The sequence below is a fragment of the Lepisosteus oculatus genome, chromosome 22 (genome assembly GCF_040954835.1).
Source record: "Lepisosteus oculatus isolate fLepOcu1 chromosome 22, fLepOcu1.hap2, whole genome shotgun sequence".
NCBI lineage: Eukaryota > Metazoa > Chordata > Actinopteri > Semionotiformes > Lepisosteidae > Lepisosteus > Lepisosteus oculatus.
In genome coordinates, this window is record NC_090717.1 from 12,716,294 (window position 1) to 12,734,133 (window position 17,840).

Sequence of the window (17,840 nt, forward strand, 5' to 3'; positions counted from 1 at the left end):
ATATTGAAGGCAGACATTCAGACTGTCAAGGCTGATATTAAACTTGACTCTGAATTTTTCCAGACCTTGCTGATTTATTTTGAGTATCATTTTCACCCAGATTTGTCTTTGTATAAAGTGTGTTTCGCTGTAATACGTTTGTGCTACGGTTGCTGATTTAGTCTTTGTGCGTGTTTTCAGTTCATCAAATTGAATTCTCAGGTACTGTATGTTAAAGAAACAGACAGTGACTCCAGAAGCTGGGTAGCACAAACAGAGTTGACCTTCTCTTGTTGAATGAAGTCATAAAGGAAGCAGTTCCCCATCTCTGCCATTAATGCAGTTTTAAGGAAGTCTATCTTGGCTTGGGGGGGGTGAGGTTCTGTTCATGTCTCACCATGTTGTGTGTAATCATGACTTTATCCAGAGATTCTCATAAGTTTTTGTAATCTGAGAACACAGCCTTTAGGGACCACTTCCCCAGAATTCCTCTGGAGGGATGAGCTGCTGCTCTCAGTCACCTGTTGCAGGAAGATGATTGGCCAGGTGACTTGTTAAAAAGCAGGAAGCAGAGGCCTCTTGTGGAGTGGAGTGATGTCTGCTGTCTAAACGACAGAAGGCAGAACTACTCTGTACACTATTCACAGGACAGATAAGGAATGACTGCACACTGGAAGAAATGTGAGTTTTTGTGAAACTTTTGAACAAAGTCTTTGAGGAGATGTAAGAATTAATCATTTCAGGCTGGTATGAATTTTAACTTCTACATTATGATAGAGGGACCTCAAGAATATGTTAGTCAGTAGCTCAAAAGGACCTTAGGTATTTGTAATGGTGTTTAGTTTGTGTTTTTTGCCAATATACTGAAAATATTGATCAGAGCCTTTTCTTTGACTCACTAAAAGTTTCCTTTGGTGGAACTACTTGCAAGTTTTCTACACATTTCTTTTATTGAAGCTGCTAGTTTATTGTATTTTCTAACAAGAAAGTCTGTATTGGTAGTGTTTCCTTCAGTTAAGCAGCAGCAGTCCAAAAGGTTCAACTGAAAATCTGCTTAAAAGCATTTTCCAATGTTTTTTTTTTTTGTACACTTACAAAGTTCACTTTGGTAAATCTAGGCCTGGGATCTTCAGCACAAACTACTTTGTATACAGACTGTCTAGTCTCTTTGTTATGCTCTAATTTAATGTCCATTTAAATTATTATTTAATAAACTAATATGAGCTTGGTTAACAAGACATACAGTGACAAATGTGATATTTATACTATTAATAATAATTATATGAAGGAAAGCCATGCATTATTGCATCCTGTTTTTTAAACAGAATTATCCTGGTTAAACACACAGCTGTAATACAGTTTTGGTTCTGAATTGCATTTGCACCTACTGTGGGGGGACAATAAAAAACGCAAACAGGAAGATGATATATGTGACAGAGCTCCAACCTGGAGCCTGCAAACAGTGATTTGTGTAGGCCTAGAAAAGTAAAGACTTTGCACAAATGATTTGCATTGTTTAAGTAGCCAACTGGAAAACAAAAATAAGACTTTATTATTTGTTTATTGTAAATTTTTTGTCACCTGCAGCTTTTTATCCACATACAGTATATTAGGTGGGAAAAACCACAGACAGTCAAGGCATTAGCTGAGGAACCAGTAACCAGTAACCAGATGACCGTTATTCTGTTTCCACAGCACCCTCTTGTGGTCTCCCCATCTCGTGAAAAACAATGTTGTCTTTACCCATAAATCACAATATTTGCATAAACGATTATATTTAGGAAAAAAGTGTACTTAGGGGGCATTTGCGTAAGAATAATGGGTGTTTCTCATTTATTTGTATTGCTATTTTAGAAATATGGATGTAAAGGAGCAGTATGCCTTTAAGAAGCCCAGAGGTCATAAAAAGGAGTAAAAAGAGATCTGTAATAAAAGCCAGACTCATAACCCAGTATCTGTTTATTTTTGCAAAAGTTAAGAAAGAAAAAAGTTCTGTCCCTCTGCAAGAACATTTCCCCCCAAAAAGAAAGTGCCATCTAGAATTAGCAGGAAGTTCTCAGTGAGATCTGTGAAGATCTTGACTAAAATCCCAGGGACCGTTGTTTGCTGTTTTAAAAGTTTATATATTGATACAGTCCAAACAAACTACAAAACATTTGATGGTAGAGCTGTTGGTCTTGGCTTCTGATAGTGTCCGGCTTACTGGTTGGAAAAGGAGGGTGGTGCTGTGCAGGGTCATAGAAAGGCATCCGGGGTTGATATATAAAAATCACTCGATGCTCTAGCTGTCACATTCCGCTACTCACGAGGGCATAAGCACTGGTATGCTGTGACAGAATGAACCACGTGCTGGGTGAGGCAGCTGACAGTCCCGGGGAAACCGCACAGCAGCGCGCTGTCAGTAGAAAGGTGAGCAGTGCTGCATGCACACGGAGACCAGGCTAAGCGGAAAGCACGCATGCTGGGAGACAAGCCAAAGGCTGGGAGCTGGCAGGAGAACACATACTGTAGGCAGCACACACAGGTGGCACAGCCCCGCGGGAGGCTGGGAAAACAGAGCGTGGAACAGGAAAAAACAAAGTCCAGGGGCGCCGTCCAGGAACATAGCAGGTTTGTAGCAAGGCAGCAGGAACATAGGCAAACGTCTGGGGAAACAGTCCGGAATATGTGGTCAGAACCTAGTGAGAGTCAAAGTCAGGAAAACGCTGTAGCGAACCACTAAAGGAATAGTCCAGGAGAAGAGGTCAAGAACAAGGTGAGGGTTGAACACCCAAGACACAGCACAAGACTGGGAACTAGAGAACTCGGGAATTTGAGACTAGGAATACAGGTAGGCTCACAGATTAAGCAGTCTAAGCAAACCCAGTTTAAGACACCCAGCTCTCCCAGACCCAGAGATCCAGAGGTCTGGGCAGACTCGGTGTATTCCTTATATACTTTGCCTCACCTAGTACGCGTGTTGATAACAATTGCTAGCAGCTGCAGCTGATTTTCTATTGGCACGCGCAATAAGAGACAGATGCATAGCTACCATGGCAAACAAAAAAAAATTAGTACTATGGAACAAGTGTATTTGGCCATGTTGTTGAAGCTGATATCTGGACTACCTTAAAAAAACAATTGAATTCAGTCCTTAAATCAATTAGCTATTGAGGCAAAAACAGGCAAGTGAAATAGGCCAAAGGGCCTCCTCTCATTGCATGGAAGGGCATCAGCTTGTGCCCACCTGAGAGATCCACAGCTGTCACTTGTTACTGCCTTGACAGGTTGCTGGGGATCCAGAGTCTATCCTGTCAAGGCAGGAGGCACAAGGCTCTTGCCCCTTGGGTGAGATGACAGTCCATTGCAGGACACACACAGAAACACTCTCACACCAGGGCCAGTTTTCCCAGAAGCCAATCTACCAGTGTGTAGTTCATAGTACTGTTGGAAGAAGCCAGAGCACCCAGCAATGCATTTCATGCATTCGGTTGCTCTGGATATTTACTACGGGACTTAAATTTCCCCATTTTCCCTGGGAAAGGAGTTTAACATTTCAGTAAATGACTAGTTCTAGTAGATCACTAAGAGCTCGGCAGGAATTAAAACCAGAAAATCCCGATAACAGCAGGATCAGAAATTGGGCAGGAGCAGCCGCAGCTGATTTGATTGTAAGTTATTCAAAGAGAAAGATACCTCCTACTTCTGAACTGTAAAAAGGAAGGAGTGAACGGACCACGGACTGAAGTGCTAATGTTCTGTATAAGATTGTAAGTTATTTTAATAAATACTCCCGAATTATATACTGTGATGTAGTAAAACAATTGAAATGTATCAATGATAACTCTTCATTTCAGGGACTCACTGTTTAGAGCAGCATGAATCACCAACCAATTAACAATTATTAACTATATCACTTTGAGTAGACAAATTATCATAAATTACGGACTAATTAAGCTGTGATTATACATTCGATAGTTATAAATCATTAATTTTTTTATTATCACATGAGTACGGTCCCTATTTAACAATGTGTCTATTAGCTGGAAATAACTTGTTCAATAATTTCTTTGAACTGTTTTTTTAGCTACACATTCATTATGAATAATCACTCTCTGAATAACAGCGTCTTTATCCATAGATATGTCAGTTTATTAAAACTAATTTAATTCATACTTAATGCTGTAGTTATTTGAGTTTTTTAATATACTGAAACAATGAGAAATTAGAACAATAATTTACGAGAGTGGTTTATGGATATTAAGAACCAACTGAACAGAATAACAAGCAGTTGTAGCAGATGGATTCACAATATACAGTACAATACACACTTTATTAATACAAAACCTAAAACATGCATGACAAACCAATAAGACTAATTATACAGGTACATATTTTAATCAAACTGTCATGATACAAATGCTGTTCAGTCTTAGTCATTATCGTCTCCCTTGCTGTGAGGAACCATGTTGGACAATTCGCCATTCGGGAGGGTAAGCGTGGACAATATTTATGACATACTGTACTAGTCAGTGTTATAGACTTGGGATATGCTGTTTATCAGAGAGGCCCCTTTAGCTGCATTCCTAGTACTTTACACAGAGGTTCAAGCTGCTGGGATTATTGTATGGTCAAGGCAACAGAAATATTATTACTCTAAAACCTGATAGCACTTAAATTTTTGTGTAATCAAATGCCTGGTTGCTTCACTGCATGCCTTCACACAGCATGAGTGCATAAGGGTTTTTATGAGAGGAACTACTGTAAATAGCTCGGTCTTTTTGGTTGCTAAGTGTGATTATGTGCCTCTTGTTCTTAGTGCTTTGAGTAACTTCAAAGTCATAGTGTGGACTGATCACCATTCATATCTAATATTGTAAATATTTAATATAATCAACTTTTAGTTTTTTCGTTTTGCTTTCTGTTTCTTCCAGTTCAAGAAAATTAATATATCTTTACCCATCAAAACATGACAGGTCTGTCAATTAATTACCCTAAATAGAATGGGAAAGTCAATTGGTATGATCCTGGATGACACATGAACAAGACTTGGGGATTTGTTGAACTACAACACACTCTTGAATTAACTTCAGACTGCATATTAAACATTAGGAGCTGTATGTGTCATTAATGACTACACAAGTATTTTTATAGGAAAGGCAAATGAGAACAACAATACATCTTATTCTGGGTTTTTTACCACTACTGGTGGATGTTTCTTTCCTTGAAGTTTAATTCTGTACATGTATTCTTATAGAACATCTAGATTTGTGAGCTATCATAGTGCTTTTTTAGACCTTTTGTTCTCTACTGTTTTCTAACAAGGCCTCTCCAGAGAACAGAAGCTTCATAGGTAAAATCTTTGACAGGTCAGGTAAATGGGTAAACAGAGAATCATCCATATTTCAGGCTCTCAACAGAACAGATATGATGTACCTATGAGGCAGGTTATGAAATATTAACAAGAGAAAAGTTCAAGCTTTTTTTACCAGAGGTCTTGTAAAACTATCTTGTTAACTGCAGTACATGTGTTAGTGTTTACTTGTGCTCACCTAGGAGACTTATTGTTTTAAAAATATAGCCTGGGAAAAGGACGGCTGATGGCTTGTCACTCCTCCTCTTTCAGAGCCATTTGACTTCATTAGACTAGCCGTGGCTTGATTTTGCACAGGGAAAAGACATTCAATGCACAGCTACTTTAAGAGATGGGTTGAAAGGTGTTTCTTAATTGACAGCCCCAATAAACATAAAGAGATGTGCTGTAGAGAACTTCATCATCCACCTGTTAAAGCTGTTGAAACTCTATTTTTTTTTCATTATTCCAAGAGCTGAAGCAAATATCAGATCTGTTATTTCTAATGTTGGACAGTTACAGTTTTATGCTTTGTAGAGAGGTGAGTGGTAATAAAAGAGTAAAAAGAGAGTAAAAAGAGTAAACCACGATTATGTTACAGCTATTCCAAAGACACCCCTCAGGAACTGTCAGGGTAATTTGATGAACGATGGTCACCTATTTAAGCGGAAAAAGTAACCCAGTCATATTTACTCCTGGTCTTGGAAGGCTACGAGTCCGAAAGTGTCATAAGGAACTGAAACCATTCAAGAAAAACCTGTAAACAGTGGTTGTTTGTCAGTTCAGTTAATATCTTACATAATTTAATAGGTATATAAGACCTAGAGAGAGGAGGAGTGTATTAGCCACTATATTATTGTGAAACTATATCATAATTATGATTATGATTAACAAAACATTAATTAATTAAATATTAAGACATCACGACATTCATATCAATAAATAAAATCTATTTTCGACTGAAAATTATATTTAACAAAAAGGTGACCTCTTTGTATCACAGGCTTTGTTTGGGCGCTGGAGCATCCTGGTAGTCTTCTGGTTATGTGATGACCACTTGAATATGCTAGTCATCATGGCATCATTCGTGCATCATTCATGGTTCCCCTCGGGACACAAACTGAACCACCTTGAACATACAGAAGGAAAACCATTCACTGCAGTATTTTTCTTTTTCATATTTTCTGAATTGCTTGGAATGATGAGATGTTGGAATTCATGATTGTTTGTCCCTCTGTGGAAGTTTCCTGCTTGTTACAGTGCAACTCTGGGAAAGTTTGAACATGCACAACATTGAATATACCATTAGAAATGAGGGACCAGAATGTTTCTGGATATTTTTAAAGATGTTTTACCACAAAGCTGCTCATGAAGGAATAGAAAAATAAGGTTTCTACAAACTCAAACAGTAATAGCTTCAGGGCAGCTCACTACCACCACCTCTCAGCTAGTCAAACAACTATAACTAATATAATAATATAAGAATTAATCAGAAGGAACCCACTTCTCTTCCTATTGGTAACACCCAACTCTATGGCTCTCTTATTAGAAGGTTGGATCCTACTGCCAATCTCTTTTCAGTATTATGTTATATACTGCACACACACTAGCTGCTACGCATAAAGTTTATAACTAGTCTGCAATGAAGTGGCAGATCTGCTCTTTTTATACTTGTCCCCTATCCAAGCTGCAATGTATCAGTCATTGCCAAATAAAATCTTCCACATCAATATCCCAACAACAATCAGCTCAAGTATCTGTTCAATACTACTTGATTTATCTAAATTGCAAATGTCTTTAAACTGATCATCCTCACAGTGTACTGTATATACACATAATGTATGCTTGTGCATATTAGGAAACAAGACTGAATTACTGAAGAATTAAAATTATTACTAATAGTAACATGATTATCAATATGTTTAAATAACAGTTATTGAGAAAACTGCAACCTACAAAATTGTTATCAGACTTGCACTTTTAATTGTGTTTGCTGTAAAGTTACTTTACAAAGCTTGTGATTTTTAAAGACCTGTCAGCTTTACAACCCACGACTGAACTTGACAACTTCTGCTAAATGGGTGAGCTTGTCTTTCAAACTGTAGCTGCAAACAAGGTGCAGATAAGTAGACTTGCCCTTTGTACTCTCTTCATAGTTGCTGTTGACAACAATAATGGGTTCTGGGCTTTGCAGTGTGGAGACTGCCAACAGGCTGCGCTGCTCTGGGGGCTGACTTGTCATGTGAGGAATCTTCAGTGACTCCCATCAGCCCTTGACTCCACACAAGTGCCAATTGCAAAGTGCTTTGCAATTGTTTAGTGCTTAATGAGACCAATTTAATGGCTGATAGGGTTTTAATTAATATCAATTAAATGTGGATTTCATGCTTACTCCACTACATAATAATCCTAAATGTTGCAAAGTGTATATAGAGTTTGCAGAAGGGGTGGTTTAGGTGGTGAATGTCCCTGATGAAGTAATAACAGTATATGTAATTCTCACATGACTTTGTTTTCCTGCAAGCTCTTATCATGGAAAAATAATGGGGTGTAATGGGTGTGAGTGAACAAACAGGCTAAACATAGCGCAGAGCTGTGGTCTTGAAACAAGCACATTTCTAAACCAGAGAGACACAGTAGAGGCAAAGAGGAAGCTGAGGTCCAACGATGCAATCCAGTTAAGTAGCAGAGAGGATCACAGGGGAAAAAAGTAAGCCAGGGTCACAACAAGCAGGACACAGACAAAGATAGGGAACACAACAGTGGCTCAGAGTGAAGCTCTGTAAAGGAGTTTGAGGTGAAGCTCATCGAACCTGGGAATCTGCAATCTGAATCGGGTTTTTATAAGTGGGAAACCTTAGAAAGTGCATTGTAATACAGTACATCTTTCATCTGAGTTTTTCTGTTTAAGTTGCTGCGCACATGGTGGTGCTTTTTACAAACCTTTTTGTACTTGTAGCATGTCATGTTATAATAATATAATTTACAAGATGGCCTTTTTAAACAATGTTCATCAACAATAATATAGCTCTGCAAAATCATAACTGCTTCATTAAGAGCATCAATGAAAAGGCTTTAATTAAGCATTGTGGAACCAAAAGCACTTGACATCTTGTATTCCTCAAGTTGATTCCATTGAACTAGCAAGCTGATGGATGTAACCTGCGTTTAGTTGTACATGCAATGACAATACTTATCACGAAGGAATGGGAAAGTAATTGAGTGCTCCAGGCTTATTGTGCTAATGTGCTGCAGTGTGGGATAAACATGATATTCCACTTTGAGTTAATTATCCCATCTCTTGCCATCTGTGCTCACACAGTAGCTTCAAATCTGTGAAAGCAAAAAAAAAATCGATATATTGCTATTAACCTTAAATATTGCCGAAAAGGCACCTGATAGTATAATACCAGGTATTGCCACCAATTATCTAAAACAACTAATCAGTAACTCATCAAGTCATATTGAGACACAATTTTTTAATATGTGTAACATTGGACTTACTGGGGTAACTTGTTGTTTTAGAAACAAATAGTTCTCAATGCAGTATACAATTGAGTGCTCATTATAGTATATGGGTTCATTGCCAGCACTGTAGTAAATATTGCATTTTTAAAACCTGCCATGTTGGTGGTATCATTTTTGCCGCATGACCACATATGTTTTACACACACACCCACAGAGAGTGATTTTAAAAAAATGTAAACAGTATGTTGAAAATAAATATAACATTACATACTGTAAAAGGCAAAAGACATAAAATTAGAACAGTGGCAAAGTCACAAGTCTCTGGGGCACTCCACAGTCAGTTATTACTGAAGGAAGATATGAGGTGACTTCTTTCTGCACAAAGACTTCTTTTGGTACAAAATATGCCATGCTTCAGCGCTTGGGTGTTAACTGATAAGAGATTCCAAGTGTGAGCTAGATTCCCTAAGTAAGGGAGGATGAGACCAGTCATTGAAAGTGTTTAAGGTCTTGAGAATGTCTGAACACAGGTGGTCATACCCCTCCATTACCATGGAAACAGTAGCATCAGAAACGGCTGAAGTTTGTTACAGAAAACTGGTGCTTTGCAGCCATATATTTTTTTAACAGTTCTGATTGTATTATTCCATGCATGCATGCAATAAAGCTTACCTGTTCGGCTTCATCTCTGGGTCCAGGACTTTGTTTGCTACAGCATTACCTTGGAAGAAAGTTGATCCCTTGGAAGAGCACATCCCTGGAGATGTGTGGTAGAATTGGGAGGCTCCACAGTTAGTTATTGCTTTGAAAGAAAGTGTATTATTAACTTGAACCTGCTGCAATCTTCGTGTGAGGAATGAATTCTACCTGATATGGGTTGAACTGTAATTGAATAATAAATCAATAATAAAATGTCTGGTTGGATTGTGTACCTAGCATATGTTTTGCATTTGTCCTGATGCTTTGAAATAAGGTGACTGAGGGTAAATACCTTTACCCGATGGCAGAGCAATTCAAAAATGTATCTCCTCTACCTTTACACCCAACTCCTTTCACTGTATCTTTCTGTAAAAATCCAACCTTCTCAGTTCAATACAAAGAAAACCTCATGCACTAACCTTTACAGTCATCTTGAAAAGACAAGTCCCAGATTATACGGTATATCATGAGAAAAGATAACTTCCTTTGAGTTATCTATTCTAAACTAAAAAAAAAACAGAAAAAACAAAGATCAGCTTTGTACTGCACTATTCTGCCTTCAGTTTAAAGTTTTGGTACTTTGGCTCCCCTGCAGGTTGTTTGTAATGGTAGATCAAAAGCATAACTTGACGGTATCGCTCACACCTTGACAGAAGGTAGGAAGAAATATACTAATAACAGAAATAGGAAGTCTTGTTATTAGTATATTGTCAGTAATCAGCTGCCAGCATATCTATATGCTTCCTTCCACTTCATTCCTGCCAGCACATTGGCTGCGAATGAAAATGTCTGTTATTAAACTTTGACGTTATATAGTTATATTTCATAATATAACTTAAGTTAATGTTAATGTTTTCAGTGAACAATGCAAAACTTAGCAAAACTTAGCACAGGTTAGTACAGTTTAACAGTCTAGTCTGATGTGTATAATAATAGCATAGTTGTTTAGAACATGTAGCTAAAAATTACTTTAGTTAATAAAGTATAAAAAATTTGAATTGTAAATAGTAAAGTAAATTAGTAAAATAAAAGTGACATTGTGTTAGTAAACAAGTTATTTAGTATTTGTTAGTTTTACTCCTTTATCCAAAGTTACATGCCTGGTGTGTATTGAATACGTTTAACTTAATACTACAGAACACAATTACTAAAGCAACATTCATTTCCCAGCATCTTTTTGGACATTGGAATGAATATGTTATATTTCATCCACACAGACTCATTGCTGATCTTGAAATTAACTTTTTAATGAACTAATATCTGCTTTAGTGACGTATTAATAGGATCGCCAGTTCAATGTGTGTAAACGAAATCAACATAAATAAAATCTTATTTTTAAAGCCATCGCCTTTCCCAAGTCGATTTGTTGTCTTCGTATGTGTTTGTTTCCATAGTGACAATAATACCCTGCCTTTGATTCAGAAACAATTTGGGGGCCGTTTGTTTGGATCCATTAATAAAAAGATTTTTATTTTGTTTTTTCATTGCATTTCCATAGTTACTGCATGCATTACCTCTGCTAAGAAACAGTATTGTGCATATAATTGCAAAAGCCGGCAGCTGGTGAAATGACATTCTTCATCCAGAGTGATGCTGTTTCTTGAGAAGTCAACACAGGCACTAGAAACATGGGGCTTGATGTCGGCACTGAATTGCAATAGATGATGCTGTATTTCATTGCTGTGGAAAAGTAATTTACATATGCTTTTCCCTGTTTTGCTAAATCTGTCTAACTCCTATGACATAGCATTTTAATGCATTTCGTGTTTTACAAAATTCGGCTTCTTTACGTATTGTTTTTGGCAAATAATAGTGGATACTAAGTTTCCAGCCTTATAGCATATCAGTCCTTTGGTAGTGTTTGTGGCCTGAATGGTTTTCTGTCTGTATTTTTTTTCACAGAAAGCTTATTTTTGTGATACACCACTGAGGAAAATACCTTGTCTGCTATTTCTTTACTGTGCTGAAAGGCACTGGACAATCAAGGACTGCAGTATTGCATGATTGTTTCTCAAGAGAAAGACATCCAACTTGTTAAGTGACCTGGCATTGTTTTTTAAACCACTGTCATTGTCGTAGTTACGAAGTGAATGACAAGACTGGAGTTGTTAGTACGGCTGTGATTATTCCTGGTTCAACAAGTACAGGTGTGGCATGAAGTCCATGGGATCCTCTATTGGTTTTGACTTGCCTGTTCCAGCAAAATAGCCAATTAATTCTGCTTAACCCTCCGAATTGCAATGCACTGCCAACCCCTCGTCTTTCTTAAATCCATTTTTGTTAAAATAGTTATAAATACCAAAAGCAGCATGAGCAGAAAAAACTTGGGAGAAATGGGAAGAGCAGACACAACAAAATGTGAATATTGTAAGATGTTAAATAACCAGAAACAAGCGGAACATTAAATTCCCCTTCCTTCAGATTATTGCACATTAAACAGGTGTCAACCATTGCTCAATGATGTTGTGGTTATTTATTCATTTCAGTGATGCTGTTATTCAAGGAAACGTCCTCAAGTCACAGCTGTTACAGTACAATGCACTGTGTATACAAATACATATCATAAATTAACAAACTTTATGAAGAGCATTAACAGATACAATAATCTGCATAGCACAGTTGGAGTTTATGGAGTTTAAAACCATTTTGAATAAATTACAAAAATCTCATTTAAGCAATTTTTCCAATGTATGTACATTACATGTAAGTGGGAACTACTTATGGAACTGCTTATACCGAGTAGCGCAGTTTAAAAAAAACTTCATTTATTCATTTCTACAGTCTGTTTAATAAATTAATGTTTCACTGGTGTGTTATTGCAGAGTACAATTTACTCATTATATCACAAAGTATGTTGATGAGACCTTAGCAGTGCATAGAATAGGAGAGGAACCTAATAACATGAAATAATAAAATAGTAAGTACTGTACACACATGGTTCAAGAGTAAAATCCATCTCGGATAAAATTCAAGAAAAGGAACAGTTTCTGGAACAGAACTTTTACATACTTGACAAACTATCTGTATATTGATGATAGCTTAACCTTTCTAATGAAGAAAATATCATACTTTCACTTTATAACGTTTTTTCCAGATCACTAGTTTGTATTGTTACTGGTAGTGGGGCTGTGTTTGAATCAGTAACACATTCAGACATTGTCCCTGTTGTTGAGCTGATGGTGAATTTCACAAAAGAGCACCTAGGCAATACAGTTAGCTTATTTGCAATCTTAGCTATATATAAATATTATATATTATATTGAATTCATTCTTAAAAGTAAGACTACTTCAAATGATTCAATTTAGTCTCAGTGGGAGAGATATTTTTAGCCTTTTGTAAAAGGAGGTGCCATTGAATGCTTAACATTTCCTGAAAGTATTAGATTTTTAGGTCTTAATGAATTGCAACTTGGTTATTAGTATTAAATATTAAAGAACATCTTTTAATTTAAGTGCCCTGTACATGTTCAGTACATTGTGGTAAATAAGCAAAATAACACCCTTATTAGACATTTGGTCAAATTCTAATATGGACAAAATAAGCCAATGAATATAAAGGGATAGCATACTTAATACTTTAGTGCATGTAAATGTAAATCTTTTTGACCACACAATTTTGCAGGAATCAAGCAGAAGGAGCATGAGAACGAACATGAGAAGCACATATGATGCAGGCTTGAACTTGTTTGATCAAGTAGATTCTGAAATGCAGTATTTTGGAGGAATGCTGATGGTGAATGGAGCAAATTAAGAGCAGGTACAGTATGATGTGGATAATGGAATGCAAGTCAGCGAACAGGTGGCAGCAGTGGCAAGCTTGAAATTGGAAACTGGTGGCACTGGAAGACCCTGTGGAGATGCAGAACAGTAGCCTGCAGATGCAGACGTATGAAGGGAGCTACTGCTTGCTCAAATTTGCTAGATGAAATTATTAAGAATGTATTCCAGTTGGAACCCCCAAAAAAGAACAACTATAATAGTATTAATAATAATTGCTTACACTTATATATAGTTTTTATGGATATCAGATACATTTGCTGGTGGAAGCTTCGGAGGGGGGAAAGAGTTGAGGGCTGATATCCCACCAGTTGGACATCAACCAAAAGAGGGGGTAATGGGGTTGGGAGAATCCGATGCCAGGGATATGATTCAGGTACCAGGGACAGTGAATGTTGTGAATGAGGAAGCCCAGACCCAGTGCAGACCGATGCTGAGGCACTCACACCCATGGGGCAGATCTTCTCAGGAAGAGATGGCACAGAGGAAGTGGAGAAATAGAGTAGAAAGAGAAGTTCAAATTGATACTTGTTTTTAATTGATAACTTGTCTTTATTCATAAAAAAGCAAGTTTGAATAGTACTGGTTAGTAGTTGAGTTGTGCCTGACAGAAACCATGAAAATATAGATTTCTGCCTGACTGGCCAGACCATGGCTAAGTACTGCAACTCCCTTTGTATACAGAAACTTAGACTATATATGATGTGGAGTGCTTTAGCTTTTTTATTTTGGTGTGAGCATCAGGGAACATTAATAGCAAATCCCTGTCTGTCAGTCCAGGAATGCGTGCAAAACACAGATGTCGCACCCTGTGTTTTTCCCACAATTTTAAAATAAAAAATTAACACCTTCATATTTCCTCCCTATTTCTCTTCAATCTGTGCAGAGTCTGCTTTACAAAAGAAGCTGTGACTTTTTTTCTGTCAATTACCTTGTCATGTATGGATGCTTATAATTTGTCTTCAAAAAAGAGCTTTTATTGGAGTTAGAGTTTGTTAGAGTTATTAGAGTTATTTCAGAAAGAACAGCTTTGTCAAAAAGCTATCTGCATGAAGTTCAGTTTACAATATGTGCACAAGCAAAACAACCCATTTGATAATTAAGGAGGGAGGACTAAGGATAGAGGAGTCCTTAGTTTAAAAACATCAGAAAAGGTAAGGTTTTCATTTTATGTCACCTCCCCAGCAAACATACTGAGCAAGCAAGCAGTGTTCTTTCCAATTTGTTGTTTCTAGTGACATTTGCCCGGGATATCCACTGACACCTCTGTATACCTTAGAAGGAGGATATGTTTCTTTTCATTGTTTTCCTGCTAATGAAGTTATGATGTCTTCAGTGTCCACTGAAACAGAATCTGTGAAGCAGCAAAAAGCGTTTAGTTTTTCTTAGCAGAATCAATTTCTACACATTTTCTTTGTTCATTAATTTGCTAGAAGCCCCACAGTAACAATCAGATTATTCATGATTATTCACTGCATTTCTATTGCGTGAAGCAGTCCTTCAAAATCCACTCTTGATAAATGCTGCTTTTAAAGAAAACACCATTAAGCCACAAACTTTTTTTTAACTTTATTTGCCAAGAGGTCTTCTCTTCATTCAAGATGTAAATTTTTGATGTCCACTTAAGCTGAAATGCCTGGCCTTTTTAAGTTTTGCTCTGGTCCTCTCTATTGGATTCATTTTGCAGGACTGGTTTTCCAGAGTAAAAATGTATCAGTTTCTGAAATGCGTATCTTAAGAAATAATATTAGCCATAGGATTCTTCCCAACACTGAGTTGAAACCTATGTCTCCTGTTATGTACAGAAAAAAATGTGAGACGTCTTAAAAATAATTTATTAAACGAAAGAAAGCTGTGTCACTCCAAGCACATTATATTGCAATTGAACATGCTGTCGTACCAATATTGCAGCATTACTCAAAACTGTTTTCACCATGGCCACTAGTGGAAACGGAAATTGAACACACTGTGCTGATACAGCAACCACCAGGAACCCTGGAACACTAAGAACATGACTCCTCAGGATTTCTTTCTCATCTGCTTGCTGTCTGTGGATGAAGGAACTGCAGTTGTAGTTGACTGCCACTAATGGGCACCTCTAATCTTTGTAAATAGCCACAGTGGGATATAATAATGAAACTGATTAGATTGAGTAGATTGGTGAAGGGTGTTTGTGCACATTCTCAAGCGAGATTAGAGTTTTATTTGGTATAGAAAAGGTGTGCAGGGTGCTAGGGGTGACGTACATCAATTGTCTATTTACATTGAAAATTACATCCTAGGGAAACAACTTATTTGTCTACTGAAAAGTACTGTTTTACAATAAAATGGACACTTGAGTGCTTACAGTATTACCTGTAAAATGTTTTTTGTTAAAAATCGGGAAGCCCTGTTCAATATAATACAGTAAATAAACCAAGTGAAGCATCTTCTTCTATGCCAAAGAGTTTCCATTGGGCAGTATGTTGTAGAGAATTACAAAACATTCAAGTGTAGTTTTAACGGTTTTTAGCTTAATTTCTTCATGGCTTATTAGTCTTTTATTGCTTGCACTGCGTTCATTACATGCATGCCATAGGTTGCCAACTCCTGTCGTAGATAGTGTGTGGCCAAGCGAGAGAGGAAAATGCAGTCCACATTCTGTGACAACAACAGCCCTCTTGTGCCTTCAGTTAGGATTAAATAAACAAAACATAGGAAAATGGCAGACAGATAAATAATTATCAGGCTGTTAACAGTAGGGAGTCTGTATTTGGAATTACTGCAGGAGATGGTACTTGAGGGTACTATTCTACACTAATTCTCACATTATGCTAGTGCAAATTCTCTGCTTTTGTAATTAGGTGTGATAATACCAGGTTTAAGCAACAACTAATATTTGAATGCACAGTTACAGAGACCAGCTGTGGTGAGGAAAAGATGATTGTATTTATTTTTTAGAATGTCCCATTATTATATAGCCAGCCAATTTAGATTACTGTATATATCCATGCAAATTGTGTAATTTAAACAATCCTTTGGAAAGTCTAAATAAAAAACTAAAATTGAATTATTTTAGGACTAAAAAAACACTTTTTACACAAAGATTTGAGGATATCTGGGAAAGGCAAGTGAGGCACCCACCTCTGGGCTCCTTCAAGAAGTGGATAAGTGAAATGTACTTTGCTAGATTCACGTCTACAAAATAACTACAAAATGAGAAACTCCTCTCTTCGCTGCATTTCTTATGTTCATATCTTCCTAATACCTTCAATTTTGTATCTTTCGAGATTGGAAATAAAGGTTATCCAGTGAGGTTGTTTGATAGTGCATTTTTTTAATAAAAAGCTGCAGGTCAAAATGGAAAATAAAGGGTTTGCTAAAATAAAAATAAGACCAGACTAAGACTTCAAATAAGATTACTCTTTATATATTTTTATATCCTAAAAAAAGTTTTTATTCCTGACTTATTCCTCCTTCTTACTTTCCATTAAAATATTTTCTTTTGATTTTTGTCCTGAATGTTTTATTAATATTATCACATCATTTTCAAGCAAAGATTATTTTAATAACACCTCCACCAAGAAAAAAACACAGCCCTCTCTCCTGTGGAAAACTAATAAAACAATGGGTATTATTTTACATTGGGGAGAAGACTACAAAAGGGAATTAGTCAATGAGGTGACAAGGCGTTCAAACCAGCCTTGGTATAACAGGTCGTGAGAATAATAATGCAAAAATCTACCCTTGCTGCTGCCTCCCCAACGATTTCAAACTCAAACAAGTCGCAATGAATAATGTAGAGAATAAACCTTCTTTCCCTCACTCTCTCCTGCCTGCCCTTCAAATCCTTTGAGGATGACTGAGGCTCGCTTGTCTGCCTCATTACCGACTGTTCAGCCATTTGATTTCAGAAACAATGAGCACACACGCTGAGATTTTTCATACCTATTAAGTTTTTTTTTCCTCTTCTTTCTTTCTTCTTCTGTTTTCCCAAAGATCTACTAAATTAAAGAACAGACGAAGTGGCGTGTCAGGTGAAGCAATCCTTACCACTGAGGCCGTTTCCACTTGATGTCCGTGTCCATGCAGTGGGTGTGCTGGATAGGCCGCTGGATAGCACTGTTGTGTAGTGGCACTGGAAAAGCCACTGATGCCCCATAAAAGCTCTCCAGGAGATAAGGAACGAAGAATCTGGTGTACGTGAAAAGAAACATAAGAAAGGTTAAAAACTGAAGGACATCATCCAGTTCAATCAGTATCTTTCATTTCTGAATATTTGAATCCAATTCCGTTATAATCTCCTGTGTTGAAGAATAAAGCAAAGCTGTTCCTTTTGGCTGTCCATGGCATTGCGTTGAGATTGGATTACTCTTGGTGGCTTTTCTTTGAACTCTTACAAAGTTGACAAATTCCCTTTTGCTATGCAATGAATATCTGCTGTTCTGTTGTCTTCTACTTATTAAATGCATTTTATAATCAAGTTATTGTTAGTGTCAGGGTTGGTATCAAAGATTGGATTGTGTGTGTCCAGAAATCACTGATGCTCTTTGAGAAGTTTTACATTTTCAGTTTTATACCTGTAATTACTTGCTGTGCATATTTT

At 37.1% G+C, this 17,840-nt stretch overlaps 1 long non-coding RNA gene across 2 annotated transcripts; it reads left to right on the forward strand.

The window, feature by feature from the left end:
* The first annotated feature begins 2,372 nt into the window (after positions 1-2,372).
* Positions 2,373-17,717, forward strand: LOC107079757 (uncharacterized). Of its 2 annotated transcripts, none has more exons than XR_011182994.1 (2): positions 2,373-2,809; positions 17,234-17,717. It is a non-coding gene; the product is annotated as an uncharacterized lncRNA (long non-coding RNA). The 2 variants fall into 2 exon arrangements; XR_001480667.2 differs by having other exon boundaries at positions 2,373-2,589.
* The last annotated feature ends 123 nt before the right edge of the window (positions 17,718-17,840 follow it).